Here is a 25,648-nt window from a genome sequence, read left to right on the forward strand (position 1 = left end):
ATCCATGGCCCTAGATTCATACTGAACCATATATAGGTTGGCTAATGCTGGGGCTACGTTTGGAGCCCATTACTGTTCCTGCAGTCTGTAAATAAAATTTATTTTTTAAACAAAGTAATTTTTGGAAAGGCATATCTAAAGTAATACAATCAGAACCTCTGACGGGTGGCCCAATATACGGTATATATGTCTATATAGTGTGTGAATATATATATATATATATATATATATATATATATATATATATACTGTATATATATATATAATATATATATATATATAAATATTTGTATGTATGTGTGCACATACATATTTACACATATAAACATGTAAATACACACATATATATAGTATATATATACATATAGAGACATGTGTTTTATATAGCATATTAAGATAAATATATAAAATTTAGAGCCCCTTTCAGTCAAGAATCTTGCCAAATTACTGTATCCCCTTTTAAAAATTGTTTTTCAATATTAAAATTATATTTTTTAATTAAAAAGTGTATATATGAGTATAAACTTTAACTATTTATGTCTTTGATGTATATATTGTGCGTGTGATGGACCTCTCGGTACCCTCTCTGGGTATGTCCACCTGTTCAGCTTCCCTAACGGCTGGGAACAACAATGTTTTGTCAGGGTACAGGTAAATATATATATATATATATATATATATATATAGTATAGAGAGAGAGAGAGAGATCAGTATAGAAGGAGGGCACTCTCAGGATTTGTAGAAGGAAGAATTTTTCTTTATTCTTAGAACATTAATACATGGTCGACGTTTTCGGCCCTCAGTTGGGCATTCAATCAGGACAAGTACAATCTTTGAACTGCCGGAGTGGCAATGATCATAGATCCAAAAAAAAAAAAAAAAATATATATATATATATGTCAGTAGGACAGGGGAATGTGTTTATGTATGAAACCATATTTTTATCAGATATTACTGAAATAGGATTGAAATTCTGATGTCAGGATTTGATTCAAAAACCCCCACAAGTTTGAATAAACATATCTCAAGACTAAAATTGCAGACAGGATGTCCCAAGAAACAAAAGGGAAGCATTTGCCCCCTAGATGAAGCTACAAACATCTTTCAAAGGAACTGAAAATTTACACAGATTTGTAAAATGATCATGCTTTGCAGGGAGACACATTCTGGATCTATGAACTCGACAAGCAGGTAAATTCTGAATACACAGTGATTAGCATAGAGGTGTTAATTGCCCCTAAACATCAAATACACATCTGTATTGCTAGCTAAACAGAAAATATGTTGTATTGTGAATTTTACAACTACTCGTAAAATGACCTATGCTGTTTATGAAATCTCCATATACAAGACGCTTACAAATTAGCATTTAGAATTTCCCTGTATGAAAAAAATGAAAATGAATACCTTTTTAGAAAAAGAAATGAGTCCAATAGTTTCAGATATGTTTGAAATTATTCAAATAGCCCACATATGTATATAAATGTTGAAATGGTACGTATCATATTAATAAATAATTTGCTGCAGTGAATAGATATATGCAAAATAGATTAAAATTGTAATAATCCCATTGTTTAATTATATGTAACATAATTTTTCTATTTTTCAGATGGAGTGCCTGCATGGGATATCTGAATCATGTCATAGTGATTATATACACTAGATGTTTTTGAAAGTTTAAACACAGCTCTGAAAACATATTAGAATGTAATAAATGCCATTAATTCAGAATAATTAACAGGATAAATTATTTTAATAAATATAATGTTAGACATATGATGTTTCATATAAAAATGATCAGAGAGGTGATGTAATAGTGCCCCCATCTGCGATTGATATTGTGAACTTATTATATAAGGGGAATTATGACAGTTATTACACATTTTAAAGAAAAATTTCACTGTCTAGAAAATAATTAAATGTTAATTTGTGTTTGTCACGCTGCCACCAGAGGGCCAAAATCCAGTAGGACAGTTAAGGGAATTTAACTGTTCAAAAGATGCGTTTCCATGGTGAACATGCTCAGCTCCGTTAAGGGCCAATCAGATTAGATATTCCAGATATCCAATCCGAGACAAGTTTCTGTTTTGGGCGTTTCCAATCTAACCAATGATGGGTACTGATCAAAAAAGGGGAGGGGTAAGATCAGATGATTTAACCCCAAGCATAGAGGCTGCAAGAGGCTGGCTGCTGCTATCTCTGGCTATCCCTGAAGGAAAATAACTGCGACAGTTATTACAAAGCAAATGGCTATCTATATGCTCCATATGCAGATACCCCAGTTTTGGTCTTCTGAGGTTAGATCATTCCTGTTAAGAGATATTGGTTGGTGTTCACCTTGGTAATGTATTAAGAAATTGCTGTAGCAAATAGATTTAAAGAGCAAAATTATATTTTTTAGACTGTGTTTCTAGTTTTAAATAATTCTTAGCTTGACTTTTTTATATGCAAAACATTTTAAAATTCCTTGTTGCTGTGTTTGGCTACTTAAAGAAATAAATTGTATTTTAAAACTGATAGCCACAGCCCTGTATAGTGTTTAAATTTGTATCTTGTAGGTTAAGTATCTTATCTGTGCAATTTCTGATGTGTGAATTTGTATTAGGATAAATTGCAGTTAAATAGCTGAATATATAATTATCCAATTGTTGTTTAGGATTGTATTGCTTTGATGTTAAAAGTTAAAGATTTTAGGTCTCATTGTGCTAGCTGGGTGAAACTTCTATTGTTAATAAGGTAAACGTGTATAGTATTGTCTCATATTTTGGTTCCTACAAATATATTTCACTATGTTCATAGATATTAACTAAATAAAAGAATTCAGGTATTATATTAATTTTATGGTTTCTAGTAAATGCATATTGATTTGAGGGTTATTTTTAAAGGGATAATTATATAAATATATTGTGTTATAACCTGCCATAGGCTGATATATTATTTGAAGAGCACTACTGAAGATTTTTATAAATATACTGACATATTATATGGAGGCACCTGCATGAGATTTATTAATATTCATCATATTGATATCATATATTTGTAGTAAATAGAAATTATTATAAAAGAGAGAAAACATTTCATATTTCAAAATTAATATTTTGAAAATATAAAAGATTTTTTTTTTGAAAATTGAAATATTGATGTTCATATTTCGAGATTGATATTGATACTTTGAAATATTGTTAAGGATTCATTTTTAAAAAATTGTAAAAATATAAATTTTTCATATTTTCAAAATTAATCAAAAATATTAATTTTTCATATTTCAAAATTCATCAAAAATATTAATTTTTCATATTTCAAAATTCATAAAAATATTATTTTTTTTCATATTTCAAAATTCATAAAAATATTTATATTTTTATATTTCAAAATTAATATTACATTTTTTTTTGAAAATATATATTTTTTTTCTTCTCTCTTTTATTGGTAAAAATTGTATTAGCATTTAACTAAATACTAAACCAATATAATAATGTCTGTAGCCAGAAGTGACTCATTAATTCTCTACATAGCGTTGAAAATGGTCCCATAACATTACCCCTTACTAAAGGTCAGATCCTTAAGAAGATATCATAAGTTTCATTAAAGAGAAGTTTAATATTGTGGGTGAATTAAATTATTTTATGGATATGCTTGAAACTAGGGCTAAAAATATTACCTTTAATAATAATATGTGGAATGAAAAAAATGAATTTTTCCAAGAATTATTAATGATTAATCAATGCAAAACTCCCAAAAAGCGAGACGAACTAATACTAAAATCTTGACCCCTTGTAATATGCATTTTGACAAAATGTCGCTTTGTGTCATAGACAAACAATTGCAAATACAAGACCTAGAAAATAGTATTCGTTCCTCACGCAGATGCGAAGAGGATTAAAAAGAGCCAAAAATATCTAAACCCTAACCGCCTTAGATAAGCATAACATAGACTTACTCGCACAGATACAAGAATTAAATAAACAGCTTGCACAAAGCCAGAGAGAATTAAACGATTTAAAAAGGTCATATCGCCATAAATGAAACCCCCTATATTAACAGTGAGAATAAATGCAGATAATGCTAAGTCCCTTAGAGAACGCGTCAGGACGAGGTGCAGAAATATATGGAAGAGTTTAGACAAATGACCCCTAATGGGTCAGAAATAGATTTCCCAAATAGACAATCACCTCATGATGTAAATCCAGAGAACTGCTGTAACTCAGCTGGTGCGGGTGAGGGAAACTCTAATAGAGAATCCCAAAGTAAGTCTAATAAGGTCTATGATCCCATAAAATAGTTACCTTCATACAGGGTGCAGTACCTATATTCTCCAATAAGGGAACAAAATCTGTAATTGATCATTTAGAGGCTTTTGAAAATGCATTAGCTATAATGAATGTTACAAGTGAGAAATTAAAAATTGAATTTCTGCCTTGGGTATTTGACAGTAAACATCACAAATTCTTTGCTTCACTAAAGGATATGAATATTCATTCCTGGAGTGGGGTAAAACGACAATGCAGAAAGGAATTCGGGCAACATCGCATTAAAACTGCAGCGAAAATAGCTGTATATAGTTTAAAATGTAGCGCGAATCAAAGTCCAATCGAATTCCTTTCTGAATTGAAGAATGCGTACAGTATGGCTGAAGATAATCCCAGGTTTGATTGCTCAGAATTTGTAAATTTATTTTTTGAAGCACTGCCTACACCCATCAAAATTAACTTAGCTAGAGATTTTGATGAGGACTGCTCATTGGAATGGCTGATCAAAGAGAGTACAAAATTATACTCTATTCAGCAGTCCAGTGAACAGGGGGTGAAAAAGGAGTCAAAACATAAAAATTGTAGCAGAAACTAGGTTGTCACCTAGCCCCCTCAATTTGGAGTCTAAAAAGAAAACCTATGCGGAGGTAGCCAGTCAAAACAGGCCATCTCCACAGAGGTTTAACTCTGCCCCCTCCCCTACATGGGCTGAGGCACAGGGAGACTATAACCAAAGTGGGGCATAATCAGGTGAATAATTACTCACAAAAGAGAATACACACCAAATAATTGGTACCCACGCAAAGGTAGATACAATAGACGGCGAAGATATTCTCAGGGTAACCAGACACCCCAAATATATACTGCTCCCAAAAATCATAATGCTGAACAAGCTGAACCCCAGGGGCAACCATGCCAGAATAGAAATAGCAGCCCTGATCCTGAGGGAACCCAATGGTCCAGGAATCACTATAATGGGGCACCAAGAGATAGACCCAGGAGTAGAGGTAACTTGTACAATCAGGTAGATATGCTTTTTACCCAGCTAAATCGGTTGAGCGAACAATTCGCTAATATGAGTCAACGTTCTACGGCTCAGCAACCGAACAATACTTTTTTAGGGGTACAGCCAGTGGTCAGCAGTGGACCACAGGCACAGTCATAAATACTGCAATATCACCTGAGAGGGAGGGGAGAGATATACAAAATGTAATGATCAATGTCAATGATACTAATCATGTTCTCTCCCCACAGACCGAAACCGGACGATTTAGCTGTGATGACGAGCAACCTCGGCCTAATAGCATTAACCAAGCTTTCCCTTTGCAGCTCTCTCTTAATCTTATTTCCACAGATGCAGTACACAAGAACCCAGCTGACCTTGTCATGGGGGAAACAGGTAGGTATGAAGTTTCCTCTGCATTAAATGACACAGCGGATTCAGGTAACACGTGGCGAAGCCCACAGATGTACAAGAATGCAAATTTTATTTGTGAAATGATAGAAATTGCAGGAAGGTATTATGTATTAGCTGAGCTGCAAGATTCAGTCTCCAACCCTATCATGGGATTAATTGATACTGGGTCTCAGGCAACTATTTTATCCCACAGGTACTGCACACAGCTAAAATGAGCTAACACCCCCACAAACCTAAAATAAAAGAATTTGATGGTTCTCTAATAGGAGTTGGGGGTGACTCTCTAAAAGTTTACGGTACTTGCCTGGTTAAAATTTAAACTGGGGAACAGGGTCATAGACACCCTGTCATTATAGTGGATCTGCCACTGATCGGTTAATTATTGGTAGTGATCTCCTGAAGCGATTAAGTACCATAATTGATTGCATAATAATGTAATTTGGTCACAAGTTTAAAAGGCCTATCAATTATGAAAAATCTGATATATCTCACCCCTGACATAACTGTCACGTAGTGGAAGAGAAACCAGATGCTGTGGATATTCATTTCAGGAATAACTCTGTACCTGAAATCACTATTTTACAAATAGATGATCAGACTCCTTTAAGTGGTTCTGATGGAAATACTTTTAAAATTTCGCCTTGGAAAGATTGTGAATATTTCCTTAGATGGCGATGTATTAACCATATCTCCTCCCACAAGGGGGATCATAAAATCCCTAAGGGGGGAGACCACGCTCAATACCTCACAGAGATGAGAGAGTTAAAGAGGATCTATTTATCCCTATACAAGTGCATGACCTTGGTACAACAAAATATGCCAAAGTTGAGTTTAAAACAGGAAGCTAGCTATATAAGCGAAGGCTTATTAGCGCAATATGCTGAACCTAAAGTGATTAAACATCTTTCTCCCCAAGACCACTGGGTCAATGGCCTGGATGACAGGTTTGAAAGCTATAACATCACAGCTAAGTGCTTATTAACTGTCTCTATAGGTAATAAGTCAATGAAGCACCTGTTTTTAGTTTTAAATACTCCCCATAATCAAATATACATTGGCAATGATATCTTACATAATATGCCATACAAATAGATTTTTATTAGCTCTTGCCTCTGGAGCAGGGTTAAAGGGGGACCCTAAAGTATTTCAGTAGTGAAAATGCAGCCCTGAAATCAAACCAGCAATTGCCATATGCTGTGAGATATGCAGGTGTCTAGCGATGTTATAATTCCTGCCGTACTGATACATTCTTTTACCATTACAGGTAAAGAGAGGTTAGAAATTAAAAACTTCTGAAACACTAATTTGCCTCTCCCATAGAATACAAAATCTGGGTGTCACAGTGACCTACACTCCTTTGGTGATATTGGAACTACTCCAATACATATTATTGTGCATAACATGACCCCACAGGATATAACCTTTATCTAAGGGAACCACCATAGGATATGCACTGGAATCAAATTATTACACTTTTGGATTCCAAAATAATGTAATTGGGCTAATACCTGAGGATACTTAACTGAAGAACAATTAATAGAACAATCCTTTGCATCTATGCCAGAGGGTCTATTTAATATTCAGTCTATTTATCCCTTCAGCTCAGAGGAAGGCATCTGTAAAATTGAAGAAGCCTCTCTAGTATTTGATAAGCCGATCAAACAGCAAGATTACCCCAATACCCAGAGTCAGGGGGGGCAATGTAAATTATATCAAGGGGATCTCACCTCTAGGTTTGAAGAAGCCTATGAAATAGGACTGCAGAAATCTTTCCAGGATTTAGGCAAATAGTCGAGGAGCAAATATCCTTAGCTAATGGCTGTTCCAGCGATGATGAACGCCAGCTGCTGCGAGAACTCCTGATGGAGTACAAGGATATTTTGCTAAGGATTCTTATGACTGTGGTACTACAGACTTGCACATTGCAAGAATACAAACAGATCCCAATGCACCACCTGTATTTGTCAAACAATACAGGACTTCCATTAGCCTCATATGATTTTCTTGCAGAAATCATAAGGAATTTGGAAGAAAGAGGTAATATCAGACAGGTACACAGCTCATACAACAATCCTATTCTAGGTGTTCTTAAGGCCCAATGGGACAATGGCGTTTGTGTGCTGATTTGAGACAGCTAAACAAACGAGTCTACATGTCTGGCTGGCCGGTGCCATACATTCACCAGTGCCTAGCACAAATGCAGGGATCCAAAATATTCACTGCCATTGATTGTGCACAGGGATATTGGACCATAAAGGTACATGAGGAGGACCAGTTATAAGCTGGCATTCTCATTCCAAAAAGTCAATATGCATTTTCAGAGACTCCCTTTTGGATACATAAACTCTGGACATGAATTTGCTGTATTCATGCATAAGGCTATGCCTTGTGCACTGGAAAGGGGACCTTATCTTATGTTGATGATGCTCTAATCAAAAGCACAGACTTTGAAAAACACATTGCAGAGCTTAAACACATCCTCAGCCAACTTAAAAGGGCAGGTGTCAAATTATCCCTACAGAAAGCTCAATGGTGCCGCACTTGTGTAAACTTCTTGGGACATGAAGTTTCCTTCTGAAGGATTAAATCCTCAGAGAAAAAGGTGGAAGCTATAGTAAATTCTAAAAACCCAACTTACTTAAAGGAATTGAGATCCTTCCTGGGTATGACAATTATTCTCGCAAATTCATTGATAATTATGCCAGAATTAGCTAAACCACTACTACTTCTTCTAAAGAAGGATGTGAAATGGCACTGGAGTGAGTCTCAAGAGACAGCCATCAGAGAGCTGAAGAGAAAACTCACTCAAGCACCTTGCTTAGCGTACCATGAAGGTGGTAAACCATTCTTCTTAGAGACAGGGTACACAGATATAAGCATGAGTGCTGTTATATACCAGAAACATGATAATTTAAGCAAAGCCATTGCTTATGCGAGCAAAGCTCTATCCCCAGTAGAAATAAAATTTAGTGATTGCAAAAAAGCCCTCTTATCTACTGTATGGGCTCTACAAATTTCCGCAGCTATACAAAAAAATTATTGTAGAAACGGCCCCACCAGCCTTTGCTATATTTGCAAAGTGAGCGAAATAAGAGATGGGAATATGTCAAATAGCCGCATAACATCGTGGACTCTTTCCTTACAAGGCTGGCCTTTAGAAATTCGCTACAAGCAGAATAAAAAGAATACGGTCACACAGGGGCTTGCTGAGCTCCACGACTGTACTGCTAGAGATCCTGGGGAAGAATTATCAGAAGATGATTTCCTGGAGGAACAATTGCTTTCCCCATATAAAATATACAATGAGGAAAATTGTCAAACATTACCTTGGGTATATGTTGATGGTTGTTCTTACCATGCCACTATTGATAATGAGTGCAGATTAGTCGCTGGCATTGGTATAACTTGGGCAAATGGATTCCCAAATATATCTATAGGTATTAACATTGGACCAAGATCCAGTCAAGTTGCAGAACTCACTGCTATTCTAAAAACCATTGAAATGGCTATTGAACATGGTATTCACGAATTTGTGATCATAACTGACTCAAATTATGTGCGTGACAGTTTTGTTGAATACCTGCCAACTTGGAAAAGAAATGTTATGTAGAAAAGCAATAACAAACCAGTCAAGCATGGCAAGTTGTTCTGCGAGATTGATAATCTGGTGGTATCCAATGATTTAACCATACACTGGAAAAAGACCAAGGGTCATTCCAGAGTTCTAGTTCCTGATAAGGAAGGCAATGATCTTGCAGATTCGTTAGCCAAACAAGGAGCCATAACTGGAGAACTCCTTAATATTGACCACTTAATGGGTGCAATTCAGGTAGAAGCCATTACCAGAAACCAGGCTAAACAACAGAGTGAGCCTAACTTGGTACAATGGAGTCAGGATTCTCCTAGTGAGGACCTGATCACTAGTCAAAAAGAAGACCCCCATTGTAGGCATCTTCTATAAACACATAGAAGATCCTGAAAGCAACCCCATATCAAAAGATGATTGTATTGGCAAAGAAGATCTTAGAATCTTAATGAAATCCAGATCACAATTCAAGTTACAGGATGGTTTGTTAATTAGGACCTCCAAAACTGGCATTCAGCAATGGGTAGTACCCACTAAGTTTTGAGGTCTAATGCTTCAACATGCCCATGATACTCCCACATCTGGTCATCGTGGTGCCAAACTCACGTATGAGATATTGCTCGATTATGCTTTTTGGCCACAATGTTGAAAGATGTCCAAACCTACTGTCAAGGTGTTTAATCTGTCCACAGTTCCAACCCACTGCGCCAACGCATAGAGCGCCATTGCAGAAGAGGGGGATGGTAATGCCATGGTCAGATATAAAAAATAGATTTTATTGGTCCAGTAAACTAGGTCATCAAGAGGTAACAAATACATGTTAACAGTGACATGCCTGTTCACTAAATGGGTAGAGTGCATCAGTGCACCTAACAATAGTGCTGAAACATGTGCAGCATTGCTCATCAACCACGTGTTTTCCAGATTTGGTTTACCCCAAAGAATCGAATCAGATCGGGGAACCCACTTCACTAGCGAAGTGATGACAAAAATGTGGAAAATACTAGGGGTTAAAAGAAAGCTCCATATTGCTTATAGAGCTGCCTCAAGTGGTGGTGTAGAGCGTTAAAACCAGTCCATTGTTAAAATCCTCAAAAAGTTTGTGAGTGAGACGGGTAAAAGACTGGGATGTAAAACTACCTCTAGTCTTAATTGCATTAAGAGCAACTTCAAGTAGTGCTACCAAGATGTCACCTTTTGAACTGATGACTGGTAGAAGAATGGTTCTACCTCAGCATCTGCTATACCGTACATCAGACCAAAATTTGATAAACGCTGCCAGTACACATCAATATGTGGAGAACCTAAGAAAGCACCTGCAATATGCCTTTGCATTTGCTCAAAGGAATTTAGAAAGAGCCGCAACTGCCACTAAAACCTATTATGATCTCAAAACATCCAAAAAAGAATATGAAATAAATGATAAAGTTTATCTTTATAACTTTGGAAGAGATCAGGTTAGAGAGAAGAAATTTCTTCCCTCATGGAAAGGTCCTTTTGTCATTACTGACAAAATATCTCCAGTGGCCTATAAAATACGGATCCCAAAAATGAAAGTTTCATAGATAAATGGGTCCATATAAATCAATTGCGGCATGTCATCTTAGATCCCAACTACAGGTCATAGAGGGAGAATGAAGTGTCATATCCCCAAATGAAATAAAGACATAATGTAGCTTAAAGATGCCTAGCTGATAACATGAATGTTTAAAAAAGACGGACTTTCTACTTAAAGGACTGTCTATGATGTATACGGCCAACACCCTCACCGAGTACCACTGACTTTGATCCAATTCAAATACATGTGTCCTACATATATTTGAATTTGAAAGGGGAATTATGTCAGGGTACAGGTAAATACATATATATATATATATATGTATGTCAATTAGGACAGGGGAATGTGTTTATGTATGAAACCATATTTTTATCAGATATTACTGAAATAGGATTGAAATTCTGATGTCAGGATTTGATTAACAAAACCCCCACAAGTTTCAATAAACATATCTCAAGACTAAAATTGCCGACAGGATGTCCCAGGAAACAAAAGGGAAGCATTTGCCCCCTAGATGAAGCTACAAAACATCTTTCAAAGGAACTGAAAATGAACACAGATTTGTAAAATGATTCATGCTGTGCAGGGAGACACATTCTGGATAGTGATGTCGCGAACCTAAAATTTTCGGTTCGCGAACGGCGGACTCGAACTTCCGGTATTGTTCGCAAACGTGCGAACCGTGCGAACCGCCATTGAATTCAATAGGCTGGCGAACTTTAAAACCTACAAGGACTCTTTCTGGCCACAATAGTGATGGAAAAGTTGTTTCAAGGGTACTAACACCTGGACTGTTGCATGCTGGAGGGGGATCCCTGGCAAAACTCCCATGGAAAATTACATAGTTGATGCAGAGTCTGCTTTAAGCCATAATGGGTCTAAATCAACTAACATTCCCAAAGTGGCTGTCTCAAAACATCCCGGACAGAAGATAGATTGATAGTGATAGATAGGATAGATAGATATACATAGATTGATAGTTAGATAGAATCGATAGAAGAGAAATAGATAGATTTGTTAGATATATAATTACCCTAATAAATTCTAATAATCAAACATGCGTTCTTGGACCCCAACTAGCTTGTGTTAATTAGTACTTTTCTTAGCACTTTAATCCCTGTTCCCCCCCCCTATCGGGGGAGTTCTATATGGCCTGCCAGATTACCCTGAAAAATTATAATAATAAGACATGTGGTCTGCTACCTATTTTAACGAGGTTGTGTTTTAAGTACTACCATTCTTAGCACTTTAATCTCTGTAACTCCCCCTATTTGGTGAGGTCTATACGGCCTGGATGATTACCCATACAAAATATAATAATAAGACATCTGCTCTTGGTCTGCGACCCATGGTAACTATGTTGTGTTAATTAGTAATGTCCTTCGCATTTTAATAGCTGTTACTCATACTCACCCTATCGGTGGAGGTCTATATGGCCTGCATGATTACCCTTACAAAATATAACAACCAAACATATGCTCTGGGACCAATGATAAGTAGGTTGTGTTAAGTAGTACTGTTCTTTGCATTTTCATACCTGTTACAACACCAAATGGTGGCAGGTCTATCTGGCCTTCATGATTAGCTGCACCCAAACCCAAAAAAAAGCCGAGTGGTCTTAGACTAACACCCATGGCTAACTCGGTTGTTTCAATTAGTACTATTCTTAGCACTTTCATCCCTGTTACGGGCGGTCTACATGGCCATCATGATTAGCCGAACAAATACTACAATCCAACCTTTGCTCAGTCTTCATAGGCCCTTCATTGTCTGTATTTTGATAGTACAGTTCTTATTATTTTTATAGCTGATACAACACCGAATGGTGGCAGCTCTATATGGCCTGCATGATTAGCCGCACCCAATACAAAAATAAATCCAAGCGGTCTTGGATAACACCCATGGCTAACTCTGTTGTTTCAAGTAGTACTATTCTTAGCACTTTCATCTCATCATCCCTGTTACTTCCAGGACTCTCGGTGGTGGTGGTCTACATGGACATCATGATTAGCCTAACCAAATACTACAATCCAACCTTGGCTCAGTCTTCCTAAGGCCCTTCATTGGCTGTATTTTGGCAGTACTGTTCTTATTAGTTTAATAGCTGATACGACACCGAATGTTGTCAGCTCTATATGGCCTGCATGAATAGCCGCACCCAAAGCCAAAAAAAAGCCAAGCGGTTTTGCACTAACACCGATGGCTAACTCTGTTGTTTCAAGTTCTACTATTCTTAGCTCTTTCATCTCATCATCCCTGTTACTTCCAGGACTCTCGGTGGTGGTGGTCTACATGGCCATCATGATTAGCCTAACCAAATACTACTAGGGCACGAGCAAACTGAGGATTAAGATCATCAACAATCAAGATTTTTTTAATTTTAATTAGTAACTATACTGTGACAAAAAATTAGGATTGGTGTAAATAGTTGGCAAGACGGCCTGGCACAAAAGGATGGCAGGCAGGAGGTAGATGCAATTCAAGGACACTAGGAGACTGATTACTGACAGTCTAAACAGTGATGATTGACAATTTTTGCAATACTGTTAACAGAAATATGATTGCTGACAACAATTGGCTAGGTGGGCCTGGCTCACAGCAGGCTGCAAGGCAGGAGGAAAGTGCTATTCAATGGCACCAGCAAACTGAGGATTCAAATCACAGCAACTATTACCAAAAATTTTAATTTTTAATTATTAGAATACTGTCACAACAAATATGATTGATGTAAATATTTTTTAAGTAGGCCTGGCACACAGGCTTGGAAGGCTGTAGAAAAGTGCAATTCAAAGGCACAAGCAAACTGAGGATTAAGATCATCAAGAATAAAGATTTTTTTAATTGTAATTAGTAACTATACTGTGACAAAAAATTAGGATTGGTGTAAATAGTTGGCAAGACGGCCTGGCACAAAAGGATGGCAGGCAGGAGGTAGATGCAATTCAAGGAAACTAGGAGACTGATTACTGACAGTCTAAACAGTGATGATTGACAATTTTTGCAATACTGTTAACAGAAATATGATTGCTGACAACAATTGGCTAGGTGGGCCTGGCTCACCAGCAGGCTGCAAGGCAGGAGGAAAGTGCTATTCAATGGCACCAGCAAACTGAGTATTCAAATCCCAGCAACTATTACCAAAAATTTTAATTTTTTAATTATTAGAATACTGTCACAACAAATATGATTGGTGTAAATATTTTTTAAGTAGGCCTGGCACACAGGCTTGGAAGGCTGTAGAAAAGTGCAATTCAAAGGCACGAGCAAACTGAGGATTAAGATCATCAACAAACAAGATTTTTTTAATTTTAATTAGTAAACTATACTGTGACAAAAAATTAGGATTGGTGTAAATAGTTGGCAAGACGGCCTGGCACAAAAGGATGGCAGGCAGGAGGTAGATGCAATTCAAGGACACTAGGAGACTGATTACTGACAGTCTAAACAGTGATGATTGACAATTTTTGCAATACTGTTAACCAGAAATATGATTGCTGACAACAATTGGTCTAGGTGGGCCTGGCTCACAGCAGGCTGCAAGGCAGGAGGAAAGTGCTATTCAATGGCACCAGCAAACTGAGGATTCAAATCACAGCAACTATTACCAAAAATTTTAATTTTTAATTATTAGAATACTGTCACAACAAATATGATTGGTGTAAATATTTTTTAAGTAGGCCTGGCACACAGGCTTGGAAGGCTGTAGAAAAGTGCAATTCAAAGGCACGAGCAAACTGAGGATTAAGATCAACACTAAAAAATGTTTTTATTTAAATTAGTAACTATACTGTCTGACTGTGACAACAATTATGATTGGTGTAAATAGTTGGCTAGACGGCGTGGCACCAAAGGCTGGCAGTGGCAGGCAGGAGGTAAATTAAATTCAATGGCACTAGGAGACTAAATATTTGCAGTCCAAAAAATTATGATTTTTTTTTATTACTGTTACAAGAATTGTGATTGGTGCCACTAATTGGCTACTTGGGCCTGGCAGACAGGCTGGCAGATATGAGTCGTGGATGGTAGGTAGGGCAGCAATTTAACACAGTATGCTGTGTAAGTGACAAAAACACAGGACTGATAGAAAATTAAGTTACATTACACTAGCAAAATATTTGAAAATTTTAGATTTTAATATTAAAATTATGTTAAGAAGTGCAATGCACATATGACTCTATGAGTGGTCGCACTGGCTGGCTGCTACGTAGGGCAGCAATTATAACAACAGTATGCTGTGTAAGTCAGATAGACAGTTAGACACAGGCCTGATAGAAAATACAATTAGATTACATTAGCATAATGATTTAAAGACGTTTTTTGGAAATTTTAAGAAAAAGGTTAAGCACATACATATAAGTCGTGGCTGATAGCCTTGGAAGGGCAGCTATTAAAAACAGTAGGCTCTGTATGTCGGATACACACACGCCTGATAGAAAATACTATTAGATTACACTAGAAAAATGATTGAAATTATTTTTTGGGGGGGGGAAATAAAAAAAAGTTTAAACACATATGAGTCGTGGCTCATAGACTAGGGAGGGCAGCAAGTAAACACAGTAGGCTCTCTATGTCAGCAAAACACACAGGCCGGATAGAAAATTATATTAGATTACACTAGCAAACAATTTTAAACTTTTTTTTTTTTTTATATTAAAATTAAGGTGAAAGAAAAATAGATATGAGTGCTGGGTGGCTGCCTGGCACAGACCAATTAACCAAAAGACTGAAAAAAAGAGGTATATTAATGCTGAGTGAGCCTGACAGACACAGGCATGATAGTAAATGTAATTAGATTACACTAGCAAAATTTTTTATTTTTTTTTATTTAAAATACTGTTATAAACGGATATTAACACTGGTGGCTGCTGGCTGGCACAGAGCAATGAACCAGAGTATATGCTGTGTGACACTGGCCTAATAGAAAATGAAAAAAAATTACACTAGAAAAAATAATTATATTTTTGGGTTAGTTAAATTTAAACTAATGTTGTTAGGGAGATATCAGTGGTGGCAGTAGTCACAGCATATGCTGTGAGCCTTAAACACACAGCTGAAAGCCAGGCAAATGCTAATAAAAAAAAAAACGGAAAAAAAAACGGCACAAAATATAGCCCTAAAAAGGGCTTTTTGGGGTGCTGTGCTTGCAGCAGAGATGAGTGGAGTCCTTCTGGACTGTAAATACACTAGCCTAGCTATGTTTTTCCTATTAATGTCAGGAGCAAAAACACAACACGTCCTCTCATTAAAAAAGCAAGGTCGTTATGAGTCTAAAATGGCGGATTCCGAGTAGCTGGGAGTGTCTGTGGAGGGAGTGTCTGATGTTGATTGGCTCTAATGTGTCAGGCGGCTGTGACATAAAGGGTCAAAGTTTCCACAATGATGACACATAGGGGCGGATCGAACATCGCCATGTGTTCGCCCACAAACGCGAACGCGAACAAGCTATGTTCGCTGTGAACCGTTCGCGGGCGAACAGTTCGGGACATCACTAATTCTGGATCTATGAACTGGACAAGCAGGTAAAATTCTGAATACACAGTGATTAGCATAGAGGTGTTAATTGCCCCTAAACATCAAATACACGTCTGTATTGCTAGCTAAACAGAAAATATGTTGTATTGTGACTTTTACAACTACTCGTAAAATGACCTATGCTGTTTATGAAATCTCCATATACAAGAAGCAGACAAATTAGCATTTGAAATTCACTGTATGGAAAAAATGAAAATGAATACCTTTTAGAAAAAGAAATGAGGCCAATAGTTTCAGATATGTTTGAAATTATTCAAATAGCCCACATATGTATATATATGTTGAAATGGTATGTATCATATTAAATAAATAATTGCTGCAGTGAATAGATATATGAAAAATAGATTCAAACTGTAATAATCCCATTGTTTAATTATATGTAACATAATTTTTCTATTTTTCAGATGGAGTGCCTGCATGGGATATCTGAATCATGTCATATGATTATATACACTAGATGTTTTTGAAAGTTTAAACACAGCTCTGAAAACATATTAGATGTATAAATGCCATTAATTTCAGAATAATTAACAGGATAAATTATTTTAATATAATATAATGTTAGACACATGATGTTTCATATCAAAATGATCAGAGAGGTGATGTAATAGTGCCCCATCTGCGATTGATATTGTGAACTTATTAATATAAGGGAATTATGACAGTTATTACACATTTTAAAGAAAAATGTCACTGTCTAGAAATAATTAAATGTGAATTTGTTTGTGTTTGTCACACTGCCACCAGAGGGCCAAAATCCAGCAGAACAGTTAAGGGATTTTAACTGTTCAAAAGATGCGTTTCCATGGTGAACATGCTCAGCTCCGTTAAGGGCCAATCCGATTAGATATTCCAGATATCCAATCAGAGACAAGCTTCCGTTTTGGGCGTTTCCAATCTAACCAATGATGGGTACTGATAAAAAAAGGGGAGGGGTAAGATCAGATGATTTAACCCCAAGCATAGAGGCTGCAAGAGGCTGGCTGATGCTATCTCTGGCTATCCCTGAAGGAAAATAACTGCGACAGTTATTACAAAGCAAATGACTATCTATATGCTCCATATTTGCTTCCAATTTTGGTCATCTGAGGTTAGATCATTCCAGTGGAGGCTCCTCCCTTTGTGCACTGTCGCACGTGAACCCCCAGGGGCAAAGAGGAAAAAAAAATTGGGAAAAAAAAAAGAGCAAAAAAAAAATATATAATTTAATTTTTTATTATTATTATAATTGTGTAATAATCATTTCATTACCAGTCCATCTCTGTAGTAGTGTGTAGGTAAAGTTACCAGGCAGGCTCTCAGACAGGCTGTGTATCATGTATTTTTATGTATTACTATTATTTAACTGTAAACAGGAGGGGAGCTAGGACCGGGCGGACGCTGGACGACAGAACAGAGCCCAGACTCCAGAGCAGAGTGCTGCAGACGTCACCAGGCAGACCCACACCGCATTAGTCTCCTCCTCTGAGTTCTCCCGACCCGACCAGGCACTGCGGCTGCTGTCTCTAGTGCGCACCGTCACCTGACCTCCTATCCTAAACCTGCTCACATGTGCGATAAAAAGAGCCCCTATCCTGCACAGTGATCTCTATGCATCACTGTGCAGGCGTAGCTCCTCCCAGCCCAGCATTTGTAATAGAGCCTTAACCGCACAGGCTGAAGTGTGCGATTCACTTCAGCCTGTGCTCTGCCTCCTCCCACAGTCTGCCTGAGCTCGCCTCTGATACGCTGTTGCATACACGTGACGGCCCCCACAAGGCTCCTCCCCCTCAATGGCGCGAAAATCGCATTGAGGAGATAGCCGCTGAGCGGATAGGAGCCTTGTTTAAGTGCTCTGTGTGCAACTTGCCTCTCTTCTTTTCTTGTGTTTTAAAACGAATAACTACTAAGAGAATTCTACTGCTAGGTCCTCCTGGTTACTGCTGCCTGACTGAGTCTGTGACTAGTGACTCTCAGAGAGTAAGATCATTAGATAGGGAAGGGTAGGGAGGTCCGAGGAATCTTGCCTTAAAAAAAAATATTTTGCTGCAGGCCTGCAGCTTATTAGTTTAGTTAAACTTTTACACTTGTTGACAAGTTGAGACAGAGAGAGAACAGACAAATTAGACAGTGTCAGTGGACAGTGTGTGAGAAAAAAAAGTTCATTTTTATTTTTACTTAAAAAAAACATACAGACAGTCAGATTAGAGTACTTAGGTAGGGAGTTCTTTAGTGGAGTAATTTGGGAATAATAAAATAATATTTCTTTCATGTAATTAGCAAGAGTCCATGAGCTAGTGACGTATGGGATATACATTCCTACCAGGAGGGGCAAAGTTTCCCAAACCTCAAAATGCCTATAAATACACCCCTCACCACACCCACAAATCAGTTTTACAAACTTTGCCTCCTATGGAGGTGGTGAAGTAAGTTTGTGCTAGATTCTACGTTGATATGCGCTCCGCATGAGGTTGGAGCCCGGTTTTCCTCTCAGCGTGCAGTGAATGTCAGAGGGATGTGAGGAGAGTATTGCCTGTTTGAATTCAATGATCTCCTTCTACGGGGTCTATTTCATAGGTTCTCTGTTATCGGTCGTAGCGATTCATCTCTTACCTCCCTTTTCAGATCGACGATTATACTCTTATATATATACCATTACCTCTGCTGATTTTCATTTCAGTACTGGTTTGGCTTTCTACAAACATGTAGATGAGTGTCCTGGGGTAAGTAAGTCTTATTTTCTGTGACACTCTAAGCTATGGTTGGGCACTTTTTTATTAAAGTTCTAAATATATGTATTCAAACATTTATTTGCCTTGACTCAGGATGTTCAACATTCCTTATTTTCAGACAGTCAGTTTCATATTTGGGATAATGCATTTGAATCAATCATTTTTCTTACCTTAAAAATTTGACTTTTTCCCTGTGGGCTGTTAGGCTCGCGGGGGGCTGAAAATGCTTCATTTTATTGCGTCATTCTTGGCGCTGACTTTTTTGGCGCAAAAAATCTTTTCTGTTTCCGGCGTCATACGTGTCGCCGGAAGTTGCGTCATTTTTGACGTTCTTTTGCGCCAAAGATGTCGGCGTTCCAGATGTGGCGTCATTTTTGGCGCCAAAAGCATTTAGGCGCCAAATAATGTGGGCGTCTTATTTGGCGCTAAAAAAATATGGGCGTCGCTTTTGTCTCCACATTATTTAAGTCTCATTTTTCATTGCTTCTGGTTGCTAGAAGCTTGTTCTTTGGCATTTTTTCCCATTCCTGAAACTGTCATTTAAGGAATTTGATCAATTTTGCTTTATATGTTGTTTTTTCTCTTACATATTGCAAGATGTCTCATGTTGCATCTGAGTCAGAAGATACTTCAGGAAAATCGCTGTCTAGTGCTGGAACTACCCAAAGCTAAGTGTATCTGCTGTAAACTTTTGGTAGCTGTTCCTCCAGCTGTTGTTTGTATTAATTGTCATGACAAACTTGTTAATGCAGATAATATTTCCTTTAGTAAAGTACCATTACCTGTTGCAGTTCCATCAACATCTAATGTTCAGAGTGTTCCTGATAACATAAGAGATTTTGTTTCTGAATCCATCAAGAAGGCTATGTCTGTTATTCCTCCTTCTAGTAAACATAAAAAATCTTTTAAAACTTCTCTTTATACAGATGAATTTTTAAATGAACATCATCATTCTGATTCTAATGACTCTTCTGGTTCAGAGGATTCTGTCTCAGAGGTTGATGCTGATAAATCTTCAAATTTATTTAAAATGGAATTTATTCGTTCTTTACTTAAAGAAGTATTAATTGCTTTAGAAATTGAGGATTCTGGTCCTCTTGATACTAAATCTAAACGTTTAGATAAGGTCTTTAAATCTCCTGTGGTTATTCCAGAAGTTTTTCCTGTTCCTGGTGCTATTTCTGAAGTAATTTCCAGAGAATGGAATAATTTGGGTAATTCATTTACTCCTTCTAAACGTTTTAAGCAATTATATCCTGTGCCATCTGACAGATTAGAATTTTGGGACAAAATCCCTAAAGTTGATGGGGCTATTTCTACCCTTGCTAAACGTACTACTATTCCTACGGCAGATGGTACTTCGTTTAAGGATCCTTTAGATAGGAAAATTGAATCCTTTCTAAGAAAAGCTTATCTGTGTTCAGGTAATCTTCTTAGACCTGCTATATCATTGGCTGATGTTGCTGCAGCTTCAACTTTTTGGTTGGAAACTTTAGCGCAACAAGTAACAGATCATGATTCTCATAATATTATTATTCTTCTTCAACATGCTAATAATTTTATCTGTGATGCCATTTTTGATATTATCAGAGTTGATGTCAGGTTTATGTCTCTAGCTATTTTAGCTAGAAGAGCTTTATGGCTTAAAACTTGGAATGCTGATATGTCTTCTAAATCGACTCTACTTTCCCTTTCTTTCCAGGGTAATAAATTATTTGGTTCTCAGTTGGATTCTATTATCTCAACTGTTACTGGTGGGAAAGGAACTTTTTTACCACAGGATAAAAAATCTAAGGGTAAAAACAGGGCTAATAATCGTTTTCGTTCCTTTCGTTTCAACAAAGAACAAAAGCCTGATCCTTCATCCTCAGGAGCAGTTTCAGTTTGGAAACCATCTCCAGTCTGGAATAAATCCAAGCCTTCTAGAAAAGCAAAGCCAGCTTCTAAGTCCACATGAAGGTGCGGCCCTCATTCCAGCTCAGCTGGTAGGGGGCAGGTTACGTTTTTTCAAAGAAATTTGGATCAATTCTGTTCACAATCTTTGGATTCAGAACATTGTTTCAGAAGGGTACAGAATTGGTTTCAAGATAAGACCTCCTGCAAAGAGATTTTTTCTCTCCCCTGTCCCAGTAAACCCAGTGAAAGCTCAAGCATTTCTGAAATGTGTTTCAGATCTAGAGTTGGCTGGAGTAATTATGCCAGTTCCAGTTCTGGAACAGGGGCTGGGGTTTTATTCGAATCTCTTCATTGTACCAAAGAAGGAGAATTCCTTCAGACCAGTTCTGGATCTAAAAATATTGAATCGTTATGTAAGGATACCAACATTCAAAATGGTAACTGTAAGGACTATCTTGCCTTTTGTTCAGCAAGGGCATTATATGTCTACAATAGATTTACAGGATGCATATCTGCATATTCCGATTCATCCAGCTCACTATCAGTTCCTGAGATTCTCTTTCCTGGACAAGCATTACCAGTTTGTGGCTCTGCCGTTTGGCCTAGCTACAGCTCCAAGAATTTTTACAAAGATTCTCGGTGCCCTTCTGTCTGTAATCAGAGAACAGGGTATTGTGGTATTTCCTTATTTGGACGATATCTTGGTACTTGCTCAGTCTTTACATTTAGCAGAATCTCATACGAATCGACTTGTGTTGTTTCTTCAAGATCATGGTTGGAGGATCAATTCACTAAAAAGTTCATTGATTCCTCAGACAAGGGTAACCTTTTTGGGTTTCCAGATAGATTCAGTGTCCATGACTCTGTCTTTGACAGACAAGAGACGTCTAAAATTGATTTCAGCTTGTCGAAACCTTCAGTCACAATCATTCCCTTCGGTAGCCTTATGCATGGAAATTCTAGGTTTTATGACTGCTGCATCGGACGCGATCCCCTTTGCTCGTTTTCACATGCGACCTCTTCAGCTCTGTATGCTGAATCAATGGTGCAGGGATTACACAAAGATATCTCAATTAATATCTTTAAAACCGATTGTACGACACTCTCTGATGTGGTGGACAGATCACCATCATTTAATTCAGGGGGCTTCTTTTGTTCTTCCGACCTGGACTGTAATTTCAACAGATGCAAGTCTTACAGGTTGGGGAGCTGTGTGGGGATCTCTGACGGCACAAGGGGTTTGGGAATCTCAGGAGGTGAGATTACCGATCAATATTTTGGAACTCTGTGCAATTTTCAGAGCTCTTCAGTCATGGCCTCTTCTGAAGAGAGAATCGTTCATTTGTTTTCAGACAGACAATGTCACAACTGTGGCATACATCAATCATCAAGGAGGGACTCACAGTCCTCTGGCTATGAAAGAAGTATCTCGAATTCTGGTTTGGGCGGAATCCAGCTCCTGTCTAATCTCTGCGGTTCATATCCCAGGTATAGACAATTGGGAAGCGGATTATCTCAGTCGCCAAACATTGCATCCGGGCGAATGGTCTCTTCACCCAGAGGTTTTTCTTCAGATTGTTCAAATGTGGGAACTTCCAGAAATAGATCTGATGGCTTCTCATCTAAACAAGAAACTTCCCAGGTATCTGTCCAGATCCCGGGATCCTCAGGCGGAGGCAGTGGATGCATTATCACTTCCTTGGAAGTATCATCCTGCCTATATCTTTCCGCCTCTAGTTCTTCTTCCAAGAGTAATCTCCAAGATTCTGAAGGAATGCTCGTTTGTTCTGCTGGTAGCTCCGGCATGGCCTCACAGGTTTTGGTATGCGGATCTTGTCCGGATGGCCTCTTGCCAACCGTGGACTCTTCCGTTAAGACCAGACCTTCTGTCGCAAGGTCCTTTTTTCCATCAGGATCTCAAATCCTTAAATTTAAAGGTATGGAGATTGAACGCTTGATTCTTGGTCAAAGAGGTTTCTCTGACTCTGTGATTAATACTATGTTACAGGCTCGTAAATCTGTATCTAGAGAGATATATTATAGAGTCTGGAAGACTTATATTTCTTGGTGTCTTTCTCATCATTTTTCTTGGCATTCTTTTAGAATTCCGAGAATTTTACAGTTTCTTCAGGATGGTTTAGATAAAGGTTTGTCCGCAAGTTCCTTGAAAGGACAAATCTCAGCTCTTTCTGTTCTTTTTCACAGAAAGATTGCTAATCTTCCTGATATTCATTGTTTTGTACAAGCTTTGGTTCGTATAAAACCTGTCATTAAGTCAATTTCTCCTCCTTGGAGTTTGAATTTGGTTCTGGGGGCTCTTCAAGCTCCTCCGTTTGAACCTATGCATTCATTGGACATTAAATTACTTTCTTGGAAAGTTTTGTTCCTTTTGGCCATCTCTTCTGCCAGAAGAGTCTCGGAATTATCTGCTCTTTCTTGTGAGTCTCCTTTTCTGATTTTTCATCAGGATAAGGCGGTGTTGCGAACTTCTTTTGAATTTTTACCTAAGGTTGTGAATTCCAACAACATTAGTAGAGAAATTGTGGTTCCTTCATTGTGTCCTAATCCTAAGAATTCTAAGGAGAGATCGTTGCATTCTTTGGATGTTGTTAGAGCTTTGAAATATTATGTTGAAGCTACTAAGTCTTTCCGAAAGACTTCTAGTCTATTTGTCATCTTTTCCGGTTCTAGAAAAGGCCAGAAAGCTTCTGCCATTTCTTTGGCATCTTGGTTGAAATCTTTAATTCATCATGCCTATGTTGAGTCAGGTAAAACTCCGCCTCAAAGGATTACAGCTTATTCTACTAGGTCAGTTTCTACTTCCTGGGCGTTTAGGAATGAAGCTTCAGTTGATCAGATTTGCAAAGCGGCAACTTGGTTCTCTTTGCATACTTTTACTAAATTCTACCATTTTGATGTGTTTTCTTCTTCTGAAGCAGTTTTTGGTAGAAAAGTACTTCAGGCAGCGGTTTCAGTTTGAATCTTCTGCTTATGTTTTCATTAAACTTTAATTTGGGTGTGGATTATTTTCAGCAGGAATTGGCTGTCTTTATTTTATCCCTCCCTCTCTAGTGACTCTTGCGTGGAAAGATCCACATCTTGGGTAGTCATTATCCCATACGTCACTAGCTCATGGACTCTTGCTAATTACATGAAAGAAAACATAATTTATGTAAGAACTTACCTGATAAATTCATTTCTTTCATATTAGCAAGAGTCCATGAGGCCCACCCTTTTTTGTGGTGGTATGATTTTGTATAAAGCACAATTATTCCAATTCCTTATTTTTTATGCTTTCACACTTTTTCTTATCACCCCACTTCTTGGCTATTCGTTAAACTGATTTGTGGGTGTGGTGAGGGGTGTATTTATAGGCATTTTTAGGTTTGGGAAACTTTGCCCCTCCTGGTAGGAATGTATATCCCATACATCACTAGCTCATGGACTCTTGCTAATATGAAAGAAATGAATTTATCAGGTAAGTTCTTACATAAATTATGTTTTTTTAGCAGATTTTATCAGATTGCAATTAGAAGTTTTGCAAAAAAAGGTAAAAGTTTTTTTTTTATTTTTAAAAAAGCAGTTAACTGCTGTGCTGCTGATACTAGTTGTTGACCGTTGACGGCTGTTACGGTTGTTTACCATTAATAAATTTAGTATTTTAGCAGATTAATTAATTATCAGATTGCAATTAGAAGTTTTGCAAAAAAAGGTAAAGGTTTTTTTTTTTAAAAAAAAAAAGCAGTTAACTGCTGTGCTGCCGCTGATACTACTTGTTGACCGTTGACGGCTGTTACGGTTATTTACCATTAATACATTTAAGTATTTTAGCAGATTAATTAATTAGCAGATTGCAATTAGAAGTTTTGCAAAAAAAGGTAAAAGTTTTTTTTTTTTTTAAAAAAGCAGTTAACTGCTGTGCTGCTGCTGATACTAGTTGTTGACCGTTGACGGCTGTCACAGTTGCTTACCATTAATACATTTAAGTATTTTAGCAGATTAATTAATTAGCAGATTGCAATTAGAAGTTTGGCAAAAAAAGGTAAAAGTTTTTTTGTTTTTTTTTAAAAAGCAGTTAACTGCTGTGCTGTTGCTGATACTACTTGTTGACCGTTGACGGCTGTTACAGTTGCTTACCATTAATACATTTAAGTATTTTAGCAGATTAATTAATTATCAGATTGCAATTAGAAGTTTGGCAAAAAAAGGTAAAAGGTTTTTTAAAAAAAAAAAAACAGTTAACTGCTGTGCTGCTGCTGATACTAGTTGTTGACCGTTGACGGCTGTCACGGTTGCTTACCATTAATACATTTAAGTATTTTAGCAGATTAATTAATGAGCACATTGCAATTATAAATTTTGCAAAAAAAGGTAAAACTGAGCTACCTACCTACAAGTTATATGTTAGATAACAACCGCAAAACTATTAAACTATTAAGTTGTATATTTTCTAACAGCTGCAGAGCTACCTACCTACAAGTTATATATTAGATAACAACCGCCAAACTATTAAACTATTACTTCAAGTTGAGTTGTATATTTTCTAACAGCTGCAGAGCTACCTACCTGCTACCTACAAGTTATATATTACATAACAACCGCCAAACTATTAAACTATTACTTCAAGACAAGTTGAGTTGTATATTTTCTAACAGCTGCAGAGCTACCTACCTGCTACCTACAAGTTATATATTACAT

The sequence above is a fragment of the Bombina bombina genome, chromosome 7 (genome assembly GCF_027579735.1).
Source record: "Bombina bombina isolate aBomBom1 chromosome 7, aBomBom1.pri, whole genome shotgun sequence".
NCBI lineage: Eukaryota > Metazoa > Chordata > Amphibia > Anura > Bombinatoridae > Bombina > Bombina bombina.